This window comes from Portunus trituberculatus, chromosome 49 (assembly GCF_017591435.1).
Source record: "Portunus trituberculatus isolate SZX2019 chromosome 49, ASM1759143v1, whole genome shotgun sequence".
NCBI classification, from domain to species: domain Eukaryota; kingdom Metazoa; phylum Arthropoda; class Malacostraca; order Decapoda; family Portunidae; genus Portunus; species Portunus trituberculatus.
In genome coordinates, this window is record NC_059303.1 from 2682860 (window position 1) to 2707859 (window position 25000).

General features: G+C 43.3%; 1 long non-coding RNA gene across 4 annotated transcripts in view; it reads right to left on the bottom strand.

The window, feature by feature from the left end:
- LOC123499079 overlaps positions 1 to 25000 on the bottom strand; it is a 188647-nt gene that overhangs the window by 75738 nt on the left and 87909 nt on the right. For 3 of the 4 annotated variants that reach the window (XR_006672873.1, XR_006672872.1, XR_006672874.1), the window contains exon 3: positions 17685 to 17755. This is a non-coding gene — a long non-coding RNA (uncharacterized LOC123499079). Of the gene's footprint in view, positions 1 to 8474; positions 8828 to 17684; positions 17756 to 25000 lie in introns of those variants that run through there. The other variant, XR_006672871.1, reaches the window with a different exon arrangement.

Consider the following 25000-nt stretch of genomic DNA (forward strand, 5'->3'; position numbering starts at 1 on the left):
TTAACATTTGACTACGAAGGAACAGAAAACAAGATTATGAAAGAGCAGATAAAAAATAATAAAAAAGATATATATATATATATATATATATATATATATATATATATATATATATATATATATATATATATATATATATATATATATATATATATATATATATATAAGGAAGTAGCAAAAGGACAAACCAATATCATTCACCCTTTGTCTCAACTTCTTTCCGTTTTAATTTTCCGCTAAATCAACACCAATTAAACAACAACAACAACTGAGCATCACACACACACACACACACACACACACACACACACACACACACACACACACACACACACACACACGCACACACACACACACACACGAAGAAAAAAAAAAAAGAGAAAAAAATACATACCTAGTTGTTACGTCAGCCAACGCGTCACAAGGGGAGACTCATCCATCATCAGCACGAACTATTTACGTCACCCATGCAGGAAACACCCGTCAGCGCCCCAGCCACCCCGTCACCCCGCCAACCCCGCAGCGCAAAACAAAGATGGCGACGCGGCTTTAATTACACCACCGTGATGACTTGCTGCTCGTGTTCTGCGTCTCATGCTGTCCATTTTTTTTTTCCTTCTTTTTCTTTTTCATGTCAGGTTTTGTTCTTGCTCGTTAAGTGTTGACTGAGACTAGATGTGGATTTGTTTGTCGTGTTGTGTGTGATTTTTTTCTTATGTAAGAGGGGAAATTGGCCAATTGGGTAACAGAAAGAGTAAACAAAAAGGCCTACTTAGTTGCCAGTTCCCTTGCAGATTTGATGGGGTTGCTTTTTCTTTTCTTTCCTTATTTTCTCGTTTTTTTTCCCTTTCTTTCTTTCCTACTTCCATCAAATCTTTTCTTCCTTTTTTCTTTCTTTCTTTTTCTTTCTTTCCATTTCCCTTCTTTCTTTCCTACTTCCATCTTTCTTTCTTTTTCTTTTTTCTTTCCGTCTTTCTATCTTTCTTTATTGACTAACTTGTTTTTAGGAGCACAAGAAATAATACACATGATTTTTTTTTCTCTCGAAGTACTGAGTGAAATTATAATGATTTTGCAGCTTCAGTGAAAATTCAATTCTTAAATTATATCTCTTAGAAATACACGATTCTTGTGATGAATATAATGCTTCTAAGGAAAAATAAATAAAGGAAGCATAAAATACATTCAGTTCACACGTAGCACATTAATTAGATTCCCAGGTCAGCGTGAACCTTTAAATCTCAGAGCTGGGCCAAGACACACACGCGACCTAATTATTGATAAACACTCAAGAAATGAACAACAAATAGTACGTGAATATTGAACGAAGGAAAAAATACCGAGTGGCCATTTTTTACCAATACATCTTCCTTTAAAGCCCCTGCTCTCTCTCTCTCTCTCTCTCTCTCTCTCTCTCTCTCTCTCTCTCTCTCTCTCTCTCTTTATTCTCCTCCCTTCCGCTTTGCTTTACTTCCCCATCAAACTATCTGCGTTCTGTATAATTTACTTTCCTCTTAATATCTCCCTCTTCCCTCCTTCCTCTGCTTGTTCCTCCCTTCCGGGCTTTTTTTTTCAGTATGCCTTGTTTCCCTTCGTCTCCTTCCCTCCATGTTATTTCTCCGTTACACTCTGTCGATCCCCCGCCTCTGTACATACGTATTTTGCTTCGTATTTCCTTATTCTTCTTCATTTCAGTCTTGCTTTAACCGTGAGATGAACTATTTGCTTATTTCGCGACACTACTAGTTTCTTCGTCATGTGTATTTCTTCTCTTCAGTCTTTCACTATTCATCTCTATTCCCTTGTCCTTATTCCTCTTTATTTCAGTTTTTTCCTTCGCTATTTCTCTTCAGTTTATCAAGTTTCTTCATCAAATCTACTTCCTTTTCACAGAATTTTCACCATTTCTTTACCCTCCCTCCTTCCCTTCCCAGCCCTTTCTGCCTCCTATACCCTCTTCCACCTCCTCCCCCTCCTCCTCCTCCTCCTTTACCACCCCCTCCCGCCACTCCATCACCAGCGTCCTGCCACACTCCAGCAGGGGGGTGCCGCCTCGCCACCTTAGTAAATTGTGATTGACTGACGTTTCATTTCCAGGACGTCTGCCGCTGGGTGAGGGTGAGGCTCCTCGCCCTACAAGCAGGAGGCGGCCCGCCCTAGCACTGCTTTAAGAAATTATTATACGCAGCCTCGCAGTGGGACAGGTTATTTTTCTTCCAGCTTGGTTTCCAGGTAATTTAGTTTGTTTGCTCGTTCAAGATCAAAAGAATATTCTACTTGTTGAAGGGGACTTGCTTACAATTTTTCATTCTCTCGTCGAGTCTACTTAATTTATCTTTTATGGTAACCAGGTATCCCAGCCTCTTGGATGGCCCTCTAGACCTGAAGCACCCGAGCGTCTCTGGCATCACCGTAATTGCTATAGTATTTGGAATCACCTTTGTTTTCCTGACAGGTGCTAAGGTGCCTCCTCCTGCGTGAGTATAAGTCAGGTAGTAATGCAGGCAGGTGAGGGGCAGGCAAGGCGGGCTCCCGCTGGGCTCAGCTGTGAGTGGATGTGTTGTGTGGCCGCCTTCATGCCGGACAGCGGGGGGAGCAGGACCACTAGGGCGTCGCGTCCCCGGGTGGGCTGTTACCACTTGGCGAGATGACTACAACGCCCACCCCCCCGCGGTGCCGCTACGGGACGCCCACCAGGGGCTGCCACAGCCGCACACGGTGATGTCTTACTGACGAGCGATACGAAACCTTGAAGAGAGGCGCCCTGCCCCGCCACGTCTTATTCAAGGCGTCTCAGGTGAGGATGAGGCTGCCGCCAGCGTGGCGCAGATGTGTGGCTTGTGGCACACCGCCACACACTCTACAACAATGAATTACTAAAGCTAACAAACGCAAATTGACTTGAGTAATGAATTTGCATGTTGAAAGTTTTAGAAGAAGGAAGACTGACTAGGCAGCTCCCGCGGTGCCGGGTGTGGAGTGAGGAGTCCTTCAAGGATGCATCTGGTGGTCGCGGAGGGACAAGACGCTCACGACGAGCGCCGCACTGCCACGCCCTCCCACCACAACTACTTTTCACTTGTCTCTCAATTGTCCGAGTATCTCCCAAGACGAGTGAGGCGCTGCGTCACCCGAGGCGACGGTGCGATGGTCGTTTGGACACACACACACACACACACACACACACACACACACACACACACACACACACACACACACACACACGGTCACATCAACCCTCGCCCAAGGTGCCGCCGAGACCTCATCCGTCCTCAGAAGCTACATGACAGGTTTACACTTCCAGGCGGGGACGATGGGCGCGGCGGGTACCGGATGCAGACATTCGGGAGTAAGTGAGGGCGGTCACTCGCTGCCATTAGCCGATCATCTCGCCCCTAAAAGTGGTCATCCGTCCGAGTTACCCAGTCATCTTGTCCTTAAACTGGTGATCTGGCTTCTCTCACCCGTCCATTTCGACACTCGGTTCATCATTTGCGGTCCCAGATGCCGCCAAACACCCTCATCTGGCGGCGGGTTTTCGGGAGGGCGGGAGGCAGCCTCTTTCCTCCTCCTGCGGCACAACGGAGACCTCCAGAACCAAATGTGTGTGTTACTGTACCCGGGATGGTGAGAGGAAAGGTGCGTGTGAAAAAAAGTTATGTGGGAGGGGAAGCACTTGGGGCGAGGGACGAGAGAGAGCATGGCGCTGACACGGAAATGGGTGTGGTTGAGGAAACGTGTAATGAGAGAGAGAGAGAGAGAGAGAGAGAGAGAGAGAGAGAGAGAGAGAGAGAGAGAGAGAGAGAGAGAGATGGGTGTGTATAATATTGGATGGAGCTTAAAAAGGTTGTGGGCGGTGGGTAGTGGGTGAGGGAGGGAAGGATCGCACCGTCACACTGGCCACCCACGACAAAGAATAATCAAATGAAAATCTAAAACAAAATACTGCAAAAAAGATAAAAATGGCAGTTTGAAAAAAATCACTGAGATAATAAGGAAAAAAATAACTACATATAGAAAAATATAGAAAGATGAAAGAAAAAAAAACAAGGCACTCTAATTACATGAATATTTTGATTACACTTTTACTTTTTTTGTTTACATTCATTCTTATCACTTCCTGTCAATATTTTTCACCACTTAACCTACTCCAGTCTATGTTAATTTTGATGAATAATTACTAGACTGAAAAAAGAGAGGAGAGGACGGAGAGAAAACAGAGGAGGAGAAGCAAGAGGAGGAGGAAGAAAGACAAACACGAGAAGAAAGACTATGAGAAAGAGTTGATGAGGCGAGTTGATGAGGGAGAAGCTTCTAATTTATCTGGCATCTCTCATCCATCATCTATCACCCGTCACCCTCCTCTATCTCTCCCCCCCACCCATCTCCCTGTCATCCTGCACCGACTCTCACGTCATTTACCTCACTATTCCTAACCCTTTCTCACTTTACTCAACGTGTTCTGAGCTCCACATCCCTTATCTTACCCTGTTTCACTTACACCTCACCCTGAACGTATCTTTCAGCCTCACCATTCCTTACCACTGGTCATCCTGTCTCGCGCTTAACGTGTCTCATTTCACCTTGCCTCATTCTGTCTCACCCTACACGTTTCTCAGCCTTTCTTTTCTTCTCAATCTTTCCATGTCCTGCCCCACCCTATCTCGACCTCAATGTCCTTCGTCACTCTGCACACTTCACTTCAAGTAAACAGCATGGGTACAAGAGGGTGGCAGTGTGAAGGGAAAGGTGAACAAAGTAATGAAAAGAACTTAAAGGGAGGACGCTAAATGGTAGAAAAGAAGGACGAAGCGAGAGACTATTAAAAAAAAAATCGCGTTCCTGTTTACAGTATAAAGTTAGGGGAGCAAGGAACACGCGCTGAGAAAGTAAAGATCGAATGAGTGCCGCGAACAAACTAAACTGGGGAGGAAAAACAGGAATGGGAGAGTTACACGTCAAGGGAAATCCTACAGAGAAAATGTAGATTTCAAAGGAAAAAGAGAAACTCGTGGGTTGTAGTGATAAAAGTTAACTGTGTGTGTGTGCCGGGAAGAATTTAAAGTAAAGGAATAGCAGAGTTAGAAGGAAGCAGTAACTCCAGGAAAAAGAATAAAGGAAAATGTGAAGAGTAGGCAAAGTAAAAAAAAAAGAATGACTACTTGGTTGGGTAACAAAAATATCACATATGAAATTAGTGGCAGAAAAATTATACCAAAATTAAACCATGCCAAGAAGAAAAAAGTTCCAGGAATGTCAGTCACATGAAAACAGTGATGGAAGAAAAGTGCAATGTCAAACCAAGAGCAGAAAAAAAAAATCGAATCACTGGAAAGTAACCATGAAACAAACTAAGAAGGTTATACAACGAGGGACATGAAAACAAACTAATTTCGTCAGAATAGTTTAGAAAGACGTACAATGATTATAATAATAAATAAAAATAAGTGAAAATATGTAGAATAATAAAAGAGTCTAATGAAAATAGAGTGAATAATAAAGAAGTCAAATGAAAATAAGAGATAAAAGGAAAAATCTAAGAAAACAATGAGTAAAAAGATGTGAATAATTTCATAAAAAGTAGAAAATAAAAAGAGAAGCATACCTGAAATAAAATATATAAGATGAATTAATGAGTAAACAAACATTAGTATGCGAATAATAGGTGAAAAATACTGAAAATAAGTAGCAAATGAAATGCAGATGAAGTGAAACTAACAAGATGCACGTGGATGAAAACTAAAGAAAAATAAAATAAGGTGAATTGAAATAATAAATACAAAAAAGAAACACAGGTAAGAAAACATTAGGTAATAGTGATAGATGAAAACCAATATGATTAAAACAATAAATAAAGAATAAAAAAAACTCAGTTACCTAAGTGAAAATTAGGTGAAAATAGTGAAGGAAGCAAAAAATGAAGTACAGGTGAGGTGAAAGCAGCAAGAAGCACGTGGTTGGGAAAATAAAGATTAATTGAATGTCATGAAAGAGAAGTGGAGGGGTGAGGGGTGAGTGGAGGGGCGGGGCCGGGGCTGGGAGGGCGTCAGGAGGCATCACCTCAGCCACGGTCAACCTGCCTCGCCTAATTACCCAGGTTTTAATTGGATTACAAGTGTAATAGTCACTAATGTTAGGGCACGAGGCGACATACCCACAATTTTCCCTAAAGTGGGTAACCTTTTCAGAGTCTGAGGAAGGAAAAGGAGGGAAGGAAGAGCGGAGGAGGGAGGGACGGAAGGAGGGACGGATGAGAAGAGGAAGAGGTAGTGGTGGTGGTGGTGGCGGTGGTGGTGGTGGTGGTGGTGGTGGTGGTGGTGGTGGTGCTGGTGGCGGTGGTGGTGGTGTGAAGAGGCAATTGTGGAAGATGAAATTAGGCCTCAAATTCTTTCTAACCCTAAAAAAAAGAAAGATAAAAGAAAAAAAACTTTCCTCATCATTACTATTACAACCACTTTTCTTTTATTTTTTTTTTGCTTAGATATAGTACACGATCAAATTTGACTTTTCGCGTATGTACAAATGAATAACAAAAAGAAGCTAAACAACGCAATAATGAACGAACAGATGAGAAAAAGAGCAGACAAGTAATTGAAGGAGTGAAGGTCGCCACGTACGGCTATCAATGTGTGTGTGTCGAGTGCTGGAGGGGGAGTAGAGGGGGCCGAGTGGGGGGGAGCAGAGGTGCAGTGGAGGTCAAAGGGGAGAATGAGGGCGGCGAGGGAGCCTTCCACACTTTACGAGGGAGAGGTGAAGAGGGGTGAGTGAGGCGAAGAGTGGGAGGGGAAAGGAGTCTTGTATTCTAAACTCAATGGGAAAGGTAAGGAAGGATCATTTAAGAGGGGGAAATGTGAGGGAACAAGTCCTGCATCGGAGCTACGGGGAGGGAAAGGGAGGACAGTGAGGGGGCATGCGAGGGGAAAGGAAGATCGATGGAAGGAGAGATTAAGAAAAAAGGAAAGAAGGATGCAGCTGGGAGTCCTGCGCCCCTCGCCGCCCCCCGCCTCCCGCCCTGCCCCCAGTCCCCCGTCCTGCTCAAGGGCACTGAGGTCCTCGTAATCAATTCCTCCGTGTGGGGCGACGCCGCGAGATGCAATCCTCTCTTCGCCGCCGCTAACATCATTTACAACACGCATCAAATTGAAATTAGTTTGGAAAGTGCGAGACGCTGGCTAATCAAAATTTGATTAAACCCGAGAAGAAAATGAATATCTCATACGCAAGTTTTGTCCTACAAGTTCTGGCCGCTTCGATGAAATTTCATTGGATTCTTGTACTTTTCAAAAAAGATGGCATTCACTTTGCTAAATATAAAATGCATTAAAAACTAACATTTTCGCCCGAATATCTTTCGTACACTAGTCCGCCACAAGGCAAACTAAATATTTTAGAACAAGAATGCAAATTTGAGGCAAGTCGAGGCCGGGCGGAAAACACGAACCAAAACATTAGAAGACGCTGCCACCACCACCACCACCACCACCACTGCCACCGCCGCCGCTACGCTGCGCTATTTCCACCGACAAAGTAATTATGGCATTCTTTGGATGAATTACTGAGTCGGTGTTTCAAACTTGTGTGGAAAAAGTTTAAACTGTCGCTTTTGAAACGTAAACATATTATGAAAAAAGATGGAGTTAAAAGCCGCCAAGTCTTTTATGTATTTTGAGGAGCACCAACCCAATTACGAGGCAGCGGGAAGGCAAAAGTCCCCCCATTAATAATTACAGACACGGGGCTGTTTGAGTGTGGCGGTAATGGTGTTTTACCTGTTTTACCTGTGCTTGCTGAGGCCCGGCCAAGTTTGTGTTGGTGTTGTGGTGATGTCTGATGGCGCGTGTGTGTGTTGAGGGGGCATGGGTGAGGGTGTGGGTGTGGGGAGGCCGCGAGGGTAGTAAGGAGTGAGACGAGGGTGGTTTTTATCGTAGTAGTAGTAGTAGTAGTAGTAGTAGTAGTAGTAGTAGTAGTAGTAGTAGTAACAGTAGTAGTAGTAGTAGTAGTAGTAGTGGTGGTGGTGATGGTGGTATTATTATTATTATTATCATTATTATTATTATTATTAATGGTAGTAGTAGTAGTAGTAGTAGTAGCAGCAGCAGCAGCAGCAGCAGCAGCAGCAGCAGCAGCAGCAGTAGTAGTTGTTGTTGTTGTTGTAATAGTAGTTATTGTTGTTGTTATCGCATGCTTCAATTCCTACTTAGTTATCATATGTGAGAGGCCATTAATAATAAATTACACTAATCTCAATGTGTGATTACTTTGAGAAATCAGCAGTTACTAAAAAGAAGAGTTCGTAATAACTAGATTAACGAACGAAGTAACACTAGTCTACTGCAAAAAGGAGAAAATAATGAACAAACAAGTAAATAGATAGATAAATATAAGAGCGAATAAAAGATAAATAAGTAAATAATATACAATGCCTTTGCCTTTGATATATATTTACATGAAAGAAATCACATTTTTTTGCCCTTTTCTTTTAATCAACGCCATTAATCCTTTTCATTATTCTATATTTACTATCCATTCTTTCTTTTTGTCATTACTAGTATATAAATCTCCATCACTATTTCATATACTTTTCAACTGATCAATTCCTTCATATTATCACATCTGCCTCACCATAAACAACACATCTTTATACACGCCCTGCACTGTTCTCCAAGTCATTAATCCTTTTCCAGTCCCTCCCAACTCTTTTACTTGTCCTTTTCTTTTCCTATCCTACATGTGTCAGTCTTCAAAAAAGTGCTAAGTGCAGCGCAGCGTCGTCTCCTTCGTGTCACCACCAGCACTGCCAGACCAGGAGTTTTGACAAGTCGAGGCTCTGAGGAAAATTATTTTAGATCAGGTCAAAAGTGCATCTCCTGAGGGTGACTGGTAGGGAAGGATGGATGGATGAGGAGGGAGGGAGGGAGGGAAGAAATGAAGGAGGAGGAGAGATTGGGGGTAAGGAATGAAGGAACGATAAAAGAAAGGAAGGAATAAGGGGACGGACGTAGAGAGGAAGGACGGAGGAAAGAAAGAAAGGAATGAAGAAATGAAGGAAGAGACGAAGGAAGGATGCATGAATAGACTAGAAAATAAAAGGGATTAAATAACAAAATGAAGCAATGAAAGGAATAGAACACTAATGAGGTGAGGAAGTAAAAAAAAAAAAAGGGCGAGAAAGGATTGGAAGAGGGTTTAGGAAGGGAAGGCCAAAGAGAGAAATGGAATGCGAATGAGTAAATGGACTGTGAGAGGAAGACAGGGAGTGAGATAAACATTGCGAAGGAGAGCGAAGGGGAGAGGGAAGGAGGGAGTGAGATCCAGAAAATTAAAGAAAGAGAGAGAAAGAGAGAGAGAGAGAGAGAGAGAGAGAGAGAGAGAGAGAGAGAGAGAGAGAGAGAGAGAGAGAGAGAGAGAGAGAGAGAGAGAGAGAGAGAGAGAGAGAGAGAGAGAGAGAGAGAGAGAGAGTCAGGTGCAGTCTTTCTCTCCTCCTCTTCCTCCTCCTCCTCCTCCTTTCTTCCTTCCCTCTCCTCTCCCTCTCTTGCCCTTCATAATGGTGATTGTATAAAATATCAAAACTGCATTAGAGCCGGACGGATAAAAATATTTGCACTAGTTAGCAAAGCCATTAGAGATACTCGCCTCTGAATATCAACTGATGAGCAAAAATTGAAGCTTATTTTTTACTCGCGTCCTAGACAGGGTAAGACCGTATTTTTTGACAATTTTGGCAGGAGGCTAAGCGAAAGGCTCTCCAATTTTTGCAAGAGCGAAATTAATGCAAAGAAAGTATATTGAAAGCTTGTTATAGCTAAATGAAGAAGTTTGTCCACGAGATGAAAGTTCCCCGGGATAATGGTACTTAGATGAGGGACGCCTGAATTTTTGCCAGATTTTGGAGTAAGAAGAAAGTTGCGAACAGAACCACTTAGCTTTATAAGGTTGACTACTTGGTGGCGGCTGTGGGGCACCGAGGAGGGGGATGGGGAGAGGAGGGCAGGAAGGGGCAGGGGAGGAGGAGGAAGTGGAGGGGTAGTAGGAGTGGAGGGGTAACGTGTTTATCTCCAGGAGGAAGGGAATCCGCCAGTCAGCCTCGCTCCTGCTGTTTACCCGAGTGGCATCGAGTCGTGCAGTGCATCTAACTGACTCTGATCAAATTTTCGCCGTATAATTAGACTCAGAGTCGAGATTCCATTAAATATGAAGCAACTCCATTACAGGATGGGTCGGGGGAGGCAAGATCTACGCTGTACCTGGTGGATAAGGTTCGCAAACGCGTGCCTTTTTGAAGGAATCCCCACCTTACGCCCAGAGTGTGTCTCCTGCAGTGCATCTCTATGGATTAACTTCTGGGGTAATTTAAAGCGATAATTCTACGATTCACTGTTTTTCTGGGATGGGAAGAGGAGGAATTGAGAAAGAAGACGCTGTGATGGAGGTAATGGGTATGGGTGGCTTGTGAGGGTGGTAGGGGGGCAGGCGGGCAGGGATGGAATGGGAGCGAGGGCATGACAGCTCCCTTGCTTCACCTGCCTCACGTCACCCACGTAAATATTCCATCCCAGGTTATTTTAGGTTCGTGTATCTCCGTTTTTTGTGGCGGTGGAACTTGGCACTTGGGTCTGTTCATTCATTGTTTGTGTTGAGGGAGGGAGGAGGAGAAAGAGGGAGAAGAAAAGAGAAAGAGAAAGGGAAAGGGAGACGGAGAGGAAGAGGGAATGATTGGACGGCAGAGAGATGGACAGATAGAGAATGTGAGAGATGTAGAAGAAAATAGAGGGAAAAGAAAATGAGAATAGGTATTGAAGATGAGGTAAACAAAAACAGGAGAGTAGGAGATAGTAGGAGAAATGGTAAAAATAGCAAGGAGGATTGCAGACAGGGAGCAAAGAGAAAGAGAATGAAAGAGAAATGGGATGCTTAAATGAAAATTGGGAAGCAATAGAGACGGGGTGAGAGTGGAGTTGCGGACAGGGAGGAGGGAGGCGGAGGAAGAGGAAGACCAAGTGGGGTAAGTAAATGGAATGAAGGAATAAGATAAATGTAAATTGATGACGTGAGTAGCGAGAAAACTTATCCGATGACTCAAAAAGGGGCAGATGAGTGAATGGCTTGATGAGTAGATGAGGTAAAAGAAATATAGATTAATACGGATTGATGATGTGAGTGACGAGGAAACTTTGGAGCCGCCGCAGACTCAATGGTGCACCTCCTCCTTCTCCATCTTCATCTAATTCCTTTTTCTGCCTACCTTCACTCCCATCCCTTCCTCCTCATCTTGGTAATAAAAGGAACCTCCAGACTATGTACTCCCTGACTTGCCCTGTGTTTTCTGTCTCATATTCCTGACGTGCTCCTGACTCTGGTAAGCTCTGGAACTCACTACCTGCTCTGTATTTCCATCTTTCTGTGACTTGAAATAATTTAAGAGGGAGGTTTCAACACATTTATCTATTTTTTTGGGGGTTAACTCTCTCGGACATGCTCGGGACCTGGCATCTATGTGGGCCTTTTTGTTAAATAATTTTTGTTGCCCTTGGTCAGATTTCCACTCTTACATAAAAAAAAAATATCGTCTTAACTATCAGTATTTTTGTTATACGTGTAGGAGAAAAAAAACAAAGCAAAATAAAAATAATATAATTTGAAGGTAAAGAAGTTAAAGAAATGGTTCCTAAATTGGACTTAAAAGTATTTCTGGAGGTGTCCATGTAATTCACCAAACAGTCATGTATCGATACCAGACACTCAGCAATTATGTCATTAGTGTAGAGTCAATAGGAAGATGAAAGTACAAATTCACAAATGTATGAGATTTAACAACAACACAAGAGATAAAACAAGATAAGAGAAAGAACATAAATTAGGAAAAACTTTGAACATTTTTTTCTAGAGGAGGAGGAGGAGGAGGAGGAGGAGGAGGAGGAGGAGGAGGAGGAGGAGGAGGAGGAGGAGGAGGAGGAGGACGAGGAGGAGGAGGAGGAGGAGGAGGACGAGGAGGACGAGGACGACGAGGAGGAAGAGGACGAGGAGGACGAGGAGGAGGAGGAGAGGAGGAGGAGGAGGAGGAGGAGGAGGAGGAGGAGGAGGAGGAGGAGGAGGAGGAGGAGGAGGAGGAGGAGGAGGAGGAGGAGGAGGAGGAGGAGGAGGAGGAGGAGGACGAGGAGGAGGAGGAGGAGGAGGACAAGGACAAGGAGGAGGAGGAGAAAAATAGGCGAAAGAGGAGCAGCAACAGTAATAAGAGAGAGAAAAAAAGTAAGATTTAAAAGATCACACAAATTTGAAAATGTTGAAGATAGGAGGAAACAAAACAGATAAGCAAGTTTCATATAAGAACTACCACGTGCAGATCTGATGGTTTGTCGCAGCTTCTCTCGCTAGATTTCTTACGATGGCAGTTTGGTCAGTTCTTAGTGATCCAGAGTCCTATGAATGATGAACCGGTAAAGACACAACACCACGAAACGGAAAGGCAGCGGTAATGGATGTGGAAGATTCGTGTACTTATCATATCTACCTTAATTTACCGTAATGAGTAGCGTGCAGGTTCCCATTACGGATTTACTCTCTGCCATAGACGCACTGAGCCTTGCCACCACCACCACCACCGACAACAACAACAGCAGCAGCAGCAATAACAACAACAACATCAACGGAAACATCAGTGGGGAAGTAGCGTGAATGTTATGTCGTTAAATTTGTAGCGGCGTGTTTTAAAGTGAAGTGAAAATGACGTTACTGTGATGGTGTACATGATTTTGACTTGTTTACTAATATTTCGGTGTAGTTTTCCTTCATCACAAAGTCTGAGATATTTGTTTGTGTGTTTCATCCACCTCTAAACATCTCACTGGGTAAAAAAAAAGGTGAAATATGGTTTTTTTGCTTATATTTTGTATTTTCTTATTTGAAGTTAAAAGGACAGGATCGTTTTTGGAAGCTATAGTAAGGCTCCAAAACAATGTGATTCTGAGAGCCTCAAGATACCCGAATCTTAGACTAAATTGAAATAGAATAGAATAAATAAATGAAAAAGAGCAGCCCAGTCAACAATTGATATTCAGATAGAAACTTTTCCTCAAAACATAAAAGTAAAAACCCACATATGTACGATATTCAAGAACAAAATAAATAAAAGAAGAAAATGTGAAAAAATAAACCCTTCAAAAATTTTCCAGAGAAGGAGGAGGAGGAGGAGAAAAACAAACAAGAGGAAAAGGAGCAGCAACAATATCAAGAACAAAAAAGAAAACCAAGTAAAAAGAAAAACAAGAAACCAGAACAGAAAAATAAGGACACACACACACACACACACACACACACACACACACACACACACACACACACACACACACAGTGAAATACAAAAACAACAATCACACAAAAGAGAGAGAAAGAAAGAAAGAGAGGAGAGCAAAACAAGAACACTCAGAAAACACGAACACTTACGACCAAGACCAAGACAAGGGGTTCAAAACAAAGCCCCGCGCTGTGGCCTACAGTAAACAAAGAGGCTGGCAGTGAAATTGTTTTGGGTGGCGGCATTAGCGAGACTGCCATTAGCTCGCCCAGATTATTAAAACGAGCAAAGTTGGGTCCTGTTTTTAATGACTTCTGTATTCTTTAATATTCCAAGTTGAATCAGGCAGACTCGGGTATTCAAATCTCGGGTGTTTGCCGAGAGCCAGGAAGGGAAGGGAAGGGAAGGGAGAGGAGGCGGTCTGGGCTTGGCATAACGATGGAGAGAAAAACGAGCGAGAGGAAAGAGAAAAGGGAGAAAAAGGGAAAATGAAAAGAAGGATATGTAGAAGTAAGAAGCGAAAAAGAGGATGATTGACGGGAAATTGAAATGCAAGAATACAGAACGAGATGAGAAGGAAAGGGAAGGAAATGGGAAAGAATGAAATGAAATGAAATGAAAAGAAATGTAAGGTAAGGAAAGGAAAGGTAAAGTAAGGGAGAGAGAAGGGAAGGGAGAGGAGGCGGTCTGGGCTTGGCAAAACGATGGAGAGAAAAACGAGTGAGAGAAAAGAGAAAGGAGGAAAAGAGGTGGAAATGAAAAGAAAGATACGTAGAAGTAAGAAGAGGGTGATGAAGAGGATGAGTGAGGGGAAACTGAAAGCAATGAAACAGAATGAGGTGAGAGGCAAAGGGAAGGAAATGGAATGGAATGGAATGGAATGAAATTAAATGAAATGGAAGGTAAGGAAAGGTAAACTAAGGAGAAAGTGAGGAAGTGTCTGGAAAAGGGTGTGAAAGATTTGCAGTAACGGGGGAGAGAAAGAGGGAGAGGTAGAAAAACAGAAAAAAGAAGTAAAATTAGAGAGAAGAGATGAAGAGTATACCCGAACAAGACAACAAAAACAAAACAAAGCAAAAACAAGGAAAACAGGAGTACAAAAGACAAGAATAAAACACAGCCAAAAACAAAACAAAACGAAGCAAAACAACACAACAAACAAGCACAGAAAAAAGTAAACACCTCTTTTCTCTCTCCATCTACCACCACCACCACTACCACCACCGCCACCCGAGGCCCTAAAAAGGCGCTCAGAGGAAGACACTCAAAGTTTAATGGATGGCGGTGCACAAAGGACACATCGCTTCCAACACTGCCACACGGGGGAGGAGAGACAGGTGGGTGACCTCTCCAATTAGCGCCATACTGGAAAAGGTGAGGGTGACTGTCTACTGTCTCTTACTACACCTACTGTGCCTTGCTGTGTCTCAGGTATTGAATGGTGAATATAGAGCGCTGAGATGCAAGGCTGAAGGTTCTTGTGAGATGAGAAGCAGAGTCTGGACCGCAAAATGACAAAGACACAAGGCAGTAGAGGGAGAGCAGGCAGGGGACGGGAGGGGATTAGTGTCAATCCTCTCCAAGAAGAGGCGATTACTTGTGCAACTTTAATGCCCCAGCAATTGCAAGGCGCGGGTGCCAGAGGGGTGTCTTAAGAAGCTGAAAGGAGGAGCAGGAGCAGTGGTGGTGGTGGTGGAAGAGGAGGAGGAGGAGGAGGAGGAGGAGGAGGAGGAGGAGGAGGAGGAGGAGGAGGAGGAGGAGGAGGAGGAGGAGGAGGAGGAGGAGGAGGAGGAGGAGGAGGAGAGAGCAGAAAAGAAAAGCAGGTGATGGTTTGAGACTGGGAAAGGAAGAGGAAAAAGAACAAACTTAGAGAAAGAAAATGAGAAACTAAGAATAAATGAAAAATAAGTAAGAGTGAAAATACACGGAGGAAAAAAAAAAGCATCAAAGGAACAAATAACACACACGAGGAGACAAGAATGACCATAGAAGAATAGGGTGACATTGAAAGATAAACCAGGACAAAGCAAAAGAGGAAATATAAGGAACGAAAAATACACTCCTCATGAAAGATACCAAAAGCAATTACGAAACTGAAAAAATAAGAAAATAATAAAAAAAAGAATTAAAGTAAAGGCAGAAATAAACATAACTGAAAAAAATGCACTAATATGACGAAAGCACAACAAAAACACACTGGAATTAGAAAGACACATCAATAACAAAGATTAAAATAAAACCACCAAAAAGAATAACTCGTGATACGATGAGAGGAGAAAGATGAAGGGAGAGAGAAAAGGAGAGGGAATATAGTGAGACGGGAGAGGGAATACGGTGAGGTAAGAGGGAAGAAAGTGAGAGGAGAGAGGGGAAGTGATAAGAGGGGAGTGGGGTTTGTTGTCTGAGAGGGAAACAGGACGGGGGTGGTAGGTCGAAGGTAGAGGGTAGGGGAGAGGTCAAACAGGCGGCGGGGTCAGAGGTAGAGAGAGAGAGAGAGAGAGAGAGAGAGAGAGAGAGAGAGAGAGAGAGAGAGAGAGAGAGAGAGAGAGAGAGAGAGAGAGAGAGAGAGAGAGAGAGAGAGAGAGAGAAAGGCAGGATAAATCACCTCCATTAGGATTACCTACGACACTAACACCACCACAGTTATAATCTTGATTTACTGAAAGGAGTAATTAAATCTGAAATAAGGAAACGACTTAATTAAAGAACTAAGATTAAATCAGCGTAATAATTCCCCTCTTGCCCCCCCATGGCCTCCCTTAAGACCCTCCCCTGAAACCACCGTAGTCCTCACTTGGCCTTTCCTCCTCCTCCTCCTCCTCCTCTTCCCCTTCGGCAAACTCCAACTCTTCATCCCTCCCCCTCCCTGAAATGGTCCCTTCCAGCGTTGTTATTGGTCTCTCCCCTCTCTCCCTCCTCCCTTAATCCCCTTTTCTTGCATATCCGGTGTTTTTTGTCCCTTTTTTCCCTTCCCGTTTTTGCCATTAATGGATTACTCGTAATTCTGCCCAGCTGCGGGAGGGACTAGTTTCAGAGGCGGACGCTGTGTGGAGTATTGGGTGTGCTGCGACCTTCGTCTTGGTAATGATAAACAAGAAGGTCTCGTTATACTGTGGAACTTCTGCGATTTTAACCCTTATAACTGTTTTTTTTTTCCTTTGCTTTTCTCTATTGTTTTTTTGTATGTTTTGTGGTGTGTATGTGTGTGCTGGTGCTGTTTTTTTCTATTTATTTTTCTTCTGTCTCTTTTTTCTTTTCTCCGTTAATCCGTTCGTTCGTTCGTTCGTTCGTTCGTTCGTTACCCCTCCCTCCGTCTGTCCGTCCGTCTGTGTCTGTCTGTCTGCCGTGACGTCGCGTCGCAGATTTTAATTATTATCCGCAAAAAAACGACCCAAAATGACTCTGTGGTTTGCGTAGTGTAAATAATGAGCGCCATTTTTCTTTTGTCTTACTTTTTTTTTCTTTTCCTTTTCCTTTCTATCCATCGTGTGTGTGTGTGTGTGTGTGTGTGTGTGTGTGTGTGTGTGTGTGTGTGTGTGTGTGTGTGTGTGTTATTATATCAAGAGAAATATTACTCCACGTCAACCATTAATGACGACAACACAATTAAAATTTTCCCTCCCTCCCTTTTTTCTCTCTCTCTCACTCTCTCCCTCCCTCACATGGCAGGTGTCTCCCTCTCTCCCTCTGTCTCTCCCTCTCTCCCTCACTCTCCCACTCACTCCCTCACAATTTACTCGCCGTGAATTGTGTTGTGGTTTATAAAGGACTTTTTTTTTATAGTGACAGAAAACCGCTTACTCGTTATTCATATTTTCCTTGTTTTTTTTTCTGCCCACAATGCTTCCTCGGAATGATGCAGGTTATATTTTTTTCACAATTTTCATGTTTCTTTGTCAATTTCGTTACTCATTTGTTTTCTTTGCTTCCGTACATTTGTTTTCCTGTCTGTCTGTCTGTGTCTATCTGTCTCTCTGTCTGTCTACCTATCTGTCTCTCCGTCTGTCTGTCTGTCTGTCTGTCTGTCTGTCTGTATGTATGTATGTATGTATGTATGCATGTATGTATGTATCTATGCGAGAAATATAGTGAGGTACATATAATTATAATTAATAGAGAGGCATAAAAGCGGTCACGCCAACGTACACACACACACACACACACACACACACACACACACACACACACACACACACACACACACTCTTCTCTGGAGCACCGTTGTCGAGTACTCGGAATGAAGTGTCACAAAAATAATTACTGAAACACTACAGTGAAAGAGGCGGAGAGAGAGAACTAAAGAGAGAGGAGGAGGAGGAGGAGAGGGAGGAGGAGGAGGAGGAGGAAGAGGAGGAGGAGGAGGAGATGATACTAAAACCCAGCAAGTACGTACCTTTCCGAGGAGAAGCATGTCTTTTTCAGTCCTCTTGTCCATGACTCACGACACTTCATGAGCGTCCGCACCTGGAGAGAAGATGAGGATGCGTGAGGAGGAGGAGGAGGAGGAGAAGGAAGAAAAAGAAAAAGAGAAGAAGAAGGAGGAGGAGGAGGAGGAGAAAAAAAGACAAGAAAGGCGTCACACTCCAGTCCTCCATTACCTAAGTCCTTTTTTTCTCTCCTCGTCATGCATTATGGAGCAGGAAGTGTTGTCTATTCGCCTGATAAAGAGTAGGTAGGCAGAGGAGAGAGAGAGAGAGAGAGAGAGAGAGAGAGAGAGAGAGAGAGAGAGAGAGAGAGAGAGAGAGAGAGAGAGAGAGAGAGAGAGAGAGAGAGAGAGAGAGAGAGAGAGAGAGAGAGAGAGAGAGAGAGGGAGAGAGACGAGACGAACGTTACTCTATAAATGGGTCGTGACGAAGAAAGGAAATGTACTAACAGGTCTCTTCTCAGGGCGTATAGTGGATCTTAAGACTACCAAGGGTGAAAGAAAGAAGGAAGAAGGAATATTGTGTTGCTCCACTTCTCTTACCAGTGGTTTGTATAGAGTGGTGGGAGAAAAAGTGGTATGAGAATCTATTAAAGACTTAGGAGTGTTGGTTTGTTATCCTTTTGGTCCTCTGTAGGGGTTTAAAAGGTTAGTAATCAAAGTGAGGAAAGAAGGAACTGGTTCAAGCTTGATAATGTTTGATTTAAATATGAGATAGGAAAAATTGGTTCTCAAGTAAAGTGGTAGATGATTGCAATGGACTCAATAATTAAAGAAAAGAAAGATATTATGAATTAAGAGGAATCTGTTTTAGGTAGATACTTTTCTTGTGACTTTATCCATTATCTTGATGCATCTTTAACGACACTGCTTTCCACCATTCTTTAATCAAATATTGCAGGTGTAGTCAGCGCCACACTTTAGAAGACGCAGACTAAGACGTTTGTGTCTTGCGAGGCTGAATCAACTAATCAAAAACAAACACGACACGATGGATTTTTGTCCATGCACGAAAGAGTTCCCGACGCCCTAACGAGCTGCTTCGTTGAGACTTGGCTGTAAAATTCACGTATCGAACCACTCGCTCAATCGACACAATTACTGCAGACAAAGCCGGGGAGAATCATCCGTATATCTGTTAAATTAATCCACAACTTTGCCGCGCGATGTAGCGTTAAAAAGGCGCACATCTCAATAGGCAAGTTAAGGTGCTTATTACAGGCGAGGCGTTGTCAGGACTTAAAAATCAGGCGGAAAAAGAGCTGGAGAGTCACTACCCAGCGGCTGCATCTGCCTGATAAGACAGAGGCGCCGTCCTCCCGTCCTCCTGAGACGCACACCGCGGCTTCTCTTCCCGCACTGCCACTTGTCTACGCCATAACTTTCTATACATGGGAATCAATAACCTTTATGAGTCCTAATTAATTAATTGAAGTCTTTTTCAGTTTTGAGAATTTGATACCTCGTTTGATTTGTCATCAATAAACTTACCCAATGAATCTCTATAATAACTTAATAAACACACATGAATTCTGCTCAAATAATTCGATAATATACTGTTTATGATAAACTCAGCAACACAAAAGAATTCTGACGAACTAATTTAATAACTCAAATTAGTAAAAGTAATAAAAAAAAAACACATAGAAGCCCTTACAGTGAACAATCACCAACACAACAGACAAACTTTCTCAAACCCAACACACCCACAACACCAAGACCAACACTAACAACAGACAGACACCTCGACCATCCCGCACCACACCCTTCCAATCCTCACTTCCAGGACGAACGACGAAGCATACACTCTCATACTCCCAAGACTTCAAGAGAGACAGGAGAGGAAGACGAGGACGAGGGACTCAAGCAGACACTTCGCCGGGACGTGCTGACAGAGGAGGAGGTTGTGCTGCTGCTGGTGCACGTGGATTTATGAAGGGAGAGTCACCTGGGGAGCGGCAGGAGAGAGAGGGAGAGGAGGCGCTTTGTCCAGTACATCACGGTGTCCTTCAGTCAGGTATTACTTTGTTGCAGGGAGAAGGAGGAGGAGGAGGAGGAGGAGGAGAGAAGGAAAGAAGGTTGGGTGAGTCCATCGTGCTTCCTCTCCCTTTCCCTTCCCTCCATCTGACCTTGCCCTCCTGCTATCAAGTCCTTTCTCCTTCCCTCCTTCCCTCTCTTCCCTCCATCTCTCTTTCTCTCCTCTTTATCGTCTGGGACTGAGAAAAGGAAAGGAAAGGAAAGGGAAGGGAATGGAATGGTTGGAGGGATACTTGTTAATGGTTCTTCCTTCCGTTTAATAATATTTGTCGGGGAAAGTGTTTTTCGGTATAACGAGAATGAAAAGGTACAACTCTCTCTCTCTCTCTCTCTCTCTCTCTCTCTCTCTCTGAAGGACATGCAATCACCCACCAGCTGATGACAGAGTACAGACGTAATATATAGAGACAAGACACCTACTTGTCCATGTCCTGTCGCCTCATGCTACCTGCTCCTTACGCCACTTTCTCACGCCACCTCCTCCTCCTCCTCCTCCTCCTCCTCCTCCTCCTCCTCCTCCTCCTCCTCCTCCTCTTCCCTTCCGTGCTTTTCCATGACACTTGATATTACTGCCCCGTACCTCACTCGTTCACCTGATACCACCTGGCCGTTCCCTGCGTCACGTAACGGCATTTAGACTACGTTCAGTAACAAAGGTGGAAGTTCTATATGGCCCACCCCACTTTGTGTGTCCTATATCCCAGCTGTCATTTCCCCTTCACTCCCAGTTTCTTTGTGTCCCTTTCCCATTTTCTTTAGCTGTGGTGGAGTACTGGGAGTAGGGAGAAGATCAATCGTTCGTGAATAGGTTCGTGAATGCAAAGGACTCGTAAATACACAAGCATTGCAGACAGGTTCGTTATTATGAGAGCCGTTGCCATGTTCCTCTCCCACTGCTCCTTTCCACGTGCTACTCAGACTCACCAGACACATTCCACCTCTTCCTGGTCCTGGCTCTGAACTTCATAATAGTAAGTAATGAATATGTCATGTATTCACTGCTATGTCCATCAATTCACTACTGTAAGGAGGCAGTGTAGGAAATTGTTATCCACCCATAAGAAAACGAAAGGGAATATATTTTTTCGGTGTATAAGAATTGTAATGTTTAATGGTGGCTGTAGAACAAAAGAAAAATGTCTTACAGTAGGAGACACGTGTCAAATAGCAACACAAAGGAGATCACTGTCTAAGTTAATATAAATAGTCAAGCAGCCTACTCTTCTGGGAAAGTGACATTTCTTTTTACACACACTATATCTTTTTTAGTCTTTATTATTTTTACGTGGGCATTCTAAGGAAATGCTTCGCGAGTCAAAATAATTATGAGTGTCCCTTATCTAAAAATCCAATCCATCTGTTTTTAATTAAGGATGTGAATGACATACTAGAAGAATGCATGGATTATAATGCTTCTTTCTCTCGAACAGGGATCTCACTCGTCTAGAAGGTTCAAATAACAAAGTCATTGTATTGAGACAAAATTAGAACAACATAATAGAACCATTATAGCATATCAACGCAAATAAAACAATAACTTGACTCTCTAAAGTCTAAAACGTCATATATATAAAAAAAATCGTTACACAAAAAACAACATAAGTCTTTTAAAATTCACATGAAGAAAGCCAGTGTGTTATTCTTCACGGAGACACGAGGCATTTCCTGGAGAAGGAAACTCAGGAGGCCAAGCATACGTGAAGGATTCAGTTACAGTAGAGTGCAGGATGTAAGCGTGATACACTCCAGTTGTTGCTCTTTTCCTTCTTGCCATCGTGACGTCATTGGTCTCAGCGTGGGAGGAGCATCTAGGCATCCACCGCATTGACTCACATGTTTGGGAATGGTTTGTTCTCTCATTATGATTACGCCATGGTACAGTGGAACCATGCGTGCTTTGGGATCCGAGGGGTCTTCAAGCGCACGGGTTCGAATCCTGTCCACGGTCCGAGTGCAGGTTGGGCTTCCTCACTCGGGGCAACGGTTTCCTAGCGGGTGGGCTTTGAGATAGGAGGTACCCCAAAAAGTATCTCCTTTAGCCCATAAATTCCCGTGAATAGTCCACATGGTATAAAAAAAAAAGACATGATGTGTCGTGTTTTCATGCGTGTTTTACCAATTTATGATGTGGAATTTTCATTTAATTATACCGAAATCACGAAAACTAATATTATACTCACTAGAATCACGAAATCACTGAATTATATCACTAGAATCACGAAAAAAAACATTGAAACCAGAATCATGATAAACATTTAATTCACACCAGAATCACCAGAACGCTAAAGTCTCACTAGAATCACGAAACCACTCTTGGAAACCTTAATAATTTCCAACACTGCCTGCTAAACTATGACGAGACAGGACGCAGAAGTGTGTGAGTTCGAGGCTACGTGTACTTCTCTAAGTCAGCTTCCTTCCCTCGCCATAGTTCCTCGTGCTTACAATATTCGGTGGAAGTGATCGAACGTCATATTTACCCAGCTGACTGTGCGCGACTCCGGCCAACCTAATCCCGTCTCCGGAAATACTGACGGAGGCGCTGACTGATTCTTCCGACGACTCAGACATGTGAGGCTTGCAGGAATTCGTGGAGGCTGAGAATTCCTTCCTTCCTCACAGTTACTAATGTTTTTTTGTCTCTCTTTCACCATATTAAGTAGAATTTGTCTTCCCGCTTTTTTTTTTCTTGCCTATCGCACTTGCTTGTCTTCTTACTCTTCATGCATTTGTCTTTTTCGTTATTTTCTTCAATCATCCCAGCACATGTTCTCTCGGCCTTTTCTTCCTACCATACAAAGCTGGCAATACTGTCTCCTTCTCCTCTGAGCTAGCAACATTGTCCTCTCCTCCCTTCCTATCACACCAAGCTGACAACATTGTTCTCTTCTCTACCATACCAAGCCGGCAACATTGTTCTCCTCCTTCTCTATCACACTAAGCTGGCAACATTGTTCTCCTCTTCAATACTATACAAAATTGGTACCATTGTCCTCTTCTTCTCTATCATACTAAGATGGCAACATTGTCTTTTCCTTTATCAGACTAAGCTGCTAACAATGTTCTCTTCTTCCTCTCTATTATACTAAGCTGGCAACATTGTCTTCTCATCCTCTATCATCCTCTTCACCTTCTCTACTATACTAAGCTGGCTACTCATGTCCATCCCCTTATCAAAACCGTGTGCTTTCCATTTCCTCCGTCCTCCCGCCCCTCTGTCCTCCCGCCCATGAGTCAGGTCAGCGGGAGGAGCAACAGGCCACCCCGTCCCGTCCCGCGTGGCGTTTTATCCTGTTTTCCTTGTATCATCTCATTCAAATGATGTTTGGAGAAGAAATCTGAGAGGATCCTTCCCGTTATGCTCTTCCTCTCTCCTCCTGTGAGCCCTACTTCTCTCGCTTCTCTCCCATCCTGTCCCGTCTCTCCGTCCCTCTCCTAGCTACTGGTACCCATGTTTCCCTGTCCTCTCTCGCTCTGTCACGCAATGTATTTCTTCCTCTTCGCTTTGTCGGCACTGAACCTTGAACCAACAAGCAACGCACTAGGCTTGACTGTACTGAATCTCCGTCGCTTCGTCACTTTCTTACTATTTCCCGACTTCCTTCTTCAAATGGCGCCTCGTCATATAGCGCTCTTGTTAATGTAGGTTTGTTATAACTCGCTAGCGCTGAAATTTCATAAGAATAATAAACAAAGATAGCAATAGATACAAATGATAGTTGCATAGGATACAGCAATACACATTTTATGACTAACAAATTGATGCTCTCTCTCTCTCTCTCTCTCTCTCTCTCTCTCTCTCTCTCTCTCTCTCTCTCTCTCTCTCTCTCTCTCTTATGTTTTAAAATGTTAACCACGCATGATTTTTTTCTTTTTTTACAAGTCGTTTCTGTCATGGTGGAGTTATATGAAAAAAAGGAAGAGAGAGAGAAAAGAGAGGGAGGGAGAAAAAAACAGACTTAAACCTTCAACACTCGGAGAAACAAGCTGTGTCTGGTTACTGTAGCAAAAAATGACAGAAAAAGTACGGTGGTGAGTGTCGCGGTAACTGGAGACGGGAGGCGCTGGTGGTGGTGGTGGTAGTGGTGGTGGTGGTGGTGATGGTGATGGTGGTGGTGGTGGTGGTGGTGGTGTCTGAGTTACGTCTGCTGGTATAGGTATAGAAAGACAGTCTAAATCAGATATATTCACCGCCTACATCCTTTCATTACAATAACAACACGTAAAATATAACAGGATATTAATAGAGTAAACACAAACCCAGCAAGTCATGTCGCACAACAATGAAAAACAAATGAAAAGGAAACAATTGACACAAATATATAAAAAAAAAATGAAATATAAGCGAAAAACGGTGATTTATATGAGAGAGAGAGAGAGAGAGAGAGAGAGAGAGAGAGAGAGAGAGAGAGAGAGAGAGAGAGAACCCACGGAGGAAAAAAAATACTCAATAAAATAAACAAGGAAAAGAAACTATGATACGTTAAAATATTGCACTTACAAATGCGAAAACTGCGAAAAACGATAAAAACAGAGAGGACGGAAGGGAAACAGAAAAAATAATATCCTGAAGCTAAAACACACAAAATATCAATAAAAAAACGACAACATGTACAAATAAAGCATACACACATAAACGAAAAGGGAACAGAGAAATAAAAAAAAAGTAAATAAAGGCAAGAATCCATAATGTAAAAACGTGCACAATAAGATCATCAGGTTACCATATGTGCGTAAAGGAAAGCCGCCTGGTTCTTCCCTCTCTTTCCTCCTCTCTCTCTCTCTTCCGTCATCTCCCTCTCTCTTCCCTCTCCCACCATCACTCAGTCGCCGTTTCTCCAACTGCCACAAAGCAATTCATGAGCAGTGCGAGCCTCCCCATTGTACTCTGAGCCAGTGTGAGAAAAAAAATAGGCATACATTCCTTTTTCCCTGTTCAATAACCTGGCGAAGGTGGAACGCTAAGCTGAACGTGGGAAAAATGTTCTATGATACTTTTCGTTGCTCTGGGGAGGGTGTGGCGGAGGGTGCAGGGAGGGTGTGGGTGTGAGTGATGGTGTCTGGGTGAGGGTGTGAGGATGAGTGATGGTGAGAGGGTGAGAGTGTCTGGTGAAGGTGTGTTTGGCTATGAATTATTTTGTGTGGAAGTGAGTGAGGGTATGAGTGATGGTGTGAATGTGGGTGACTGTGTATGTGGTGTAGGTGAAGGTGTAGGTGTGTGGGTGTGCAGCGTGACAGTAGGAGGAGGA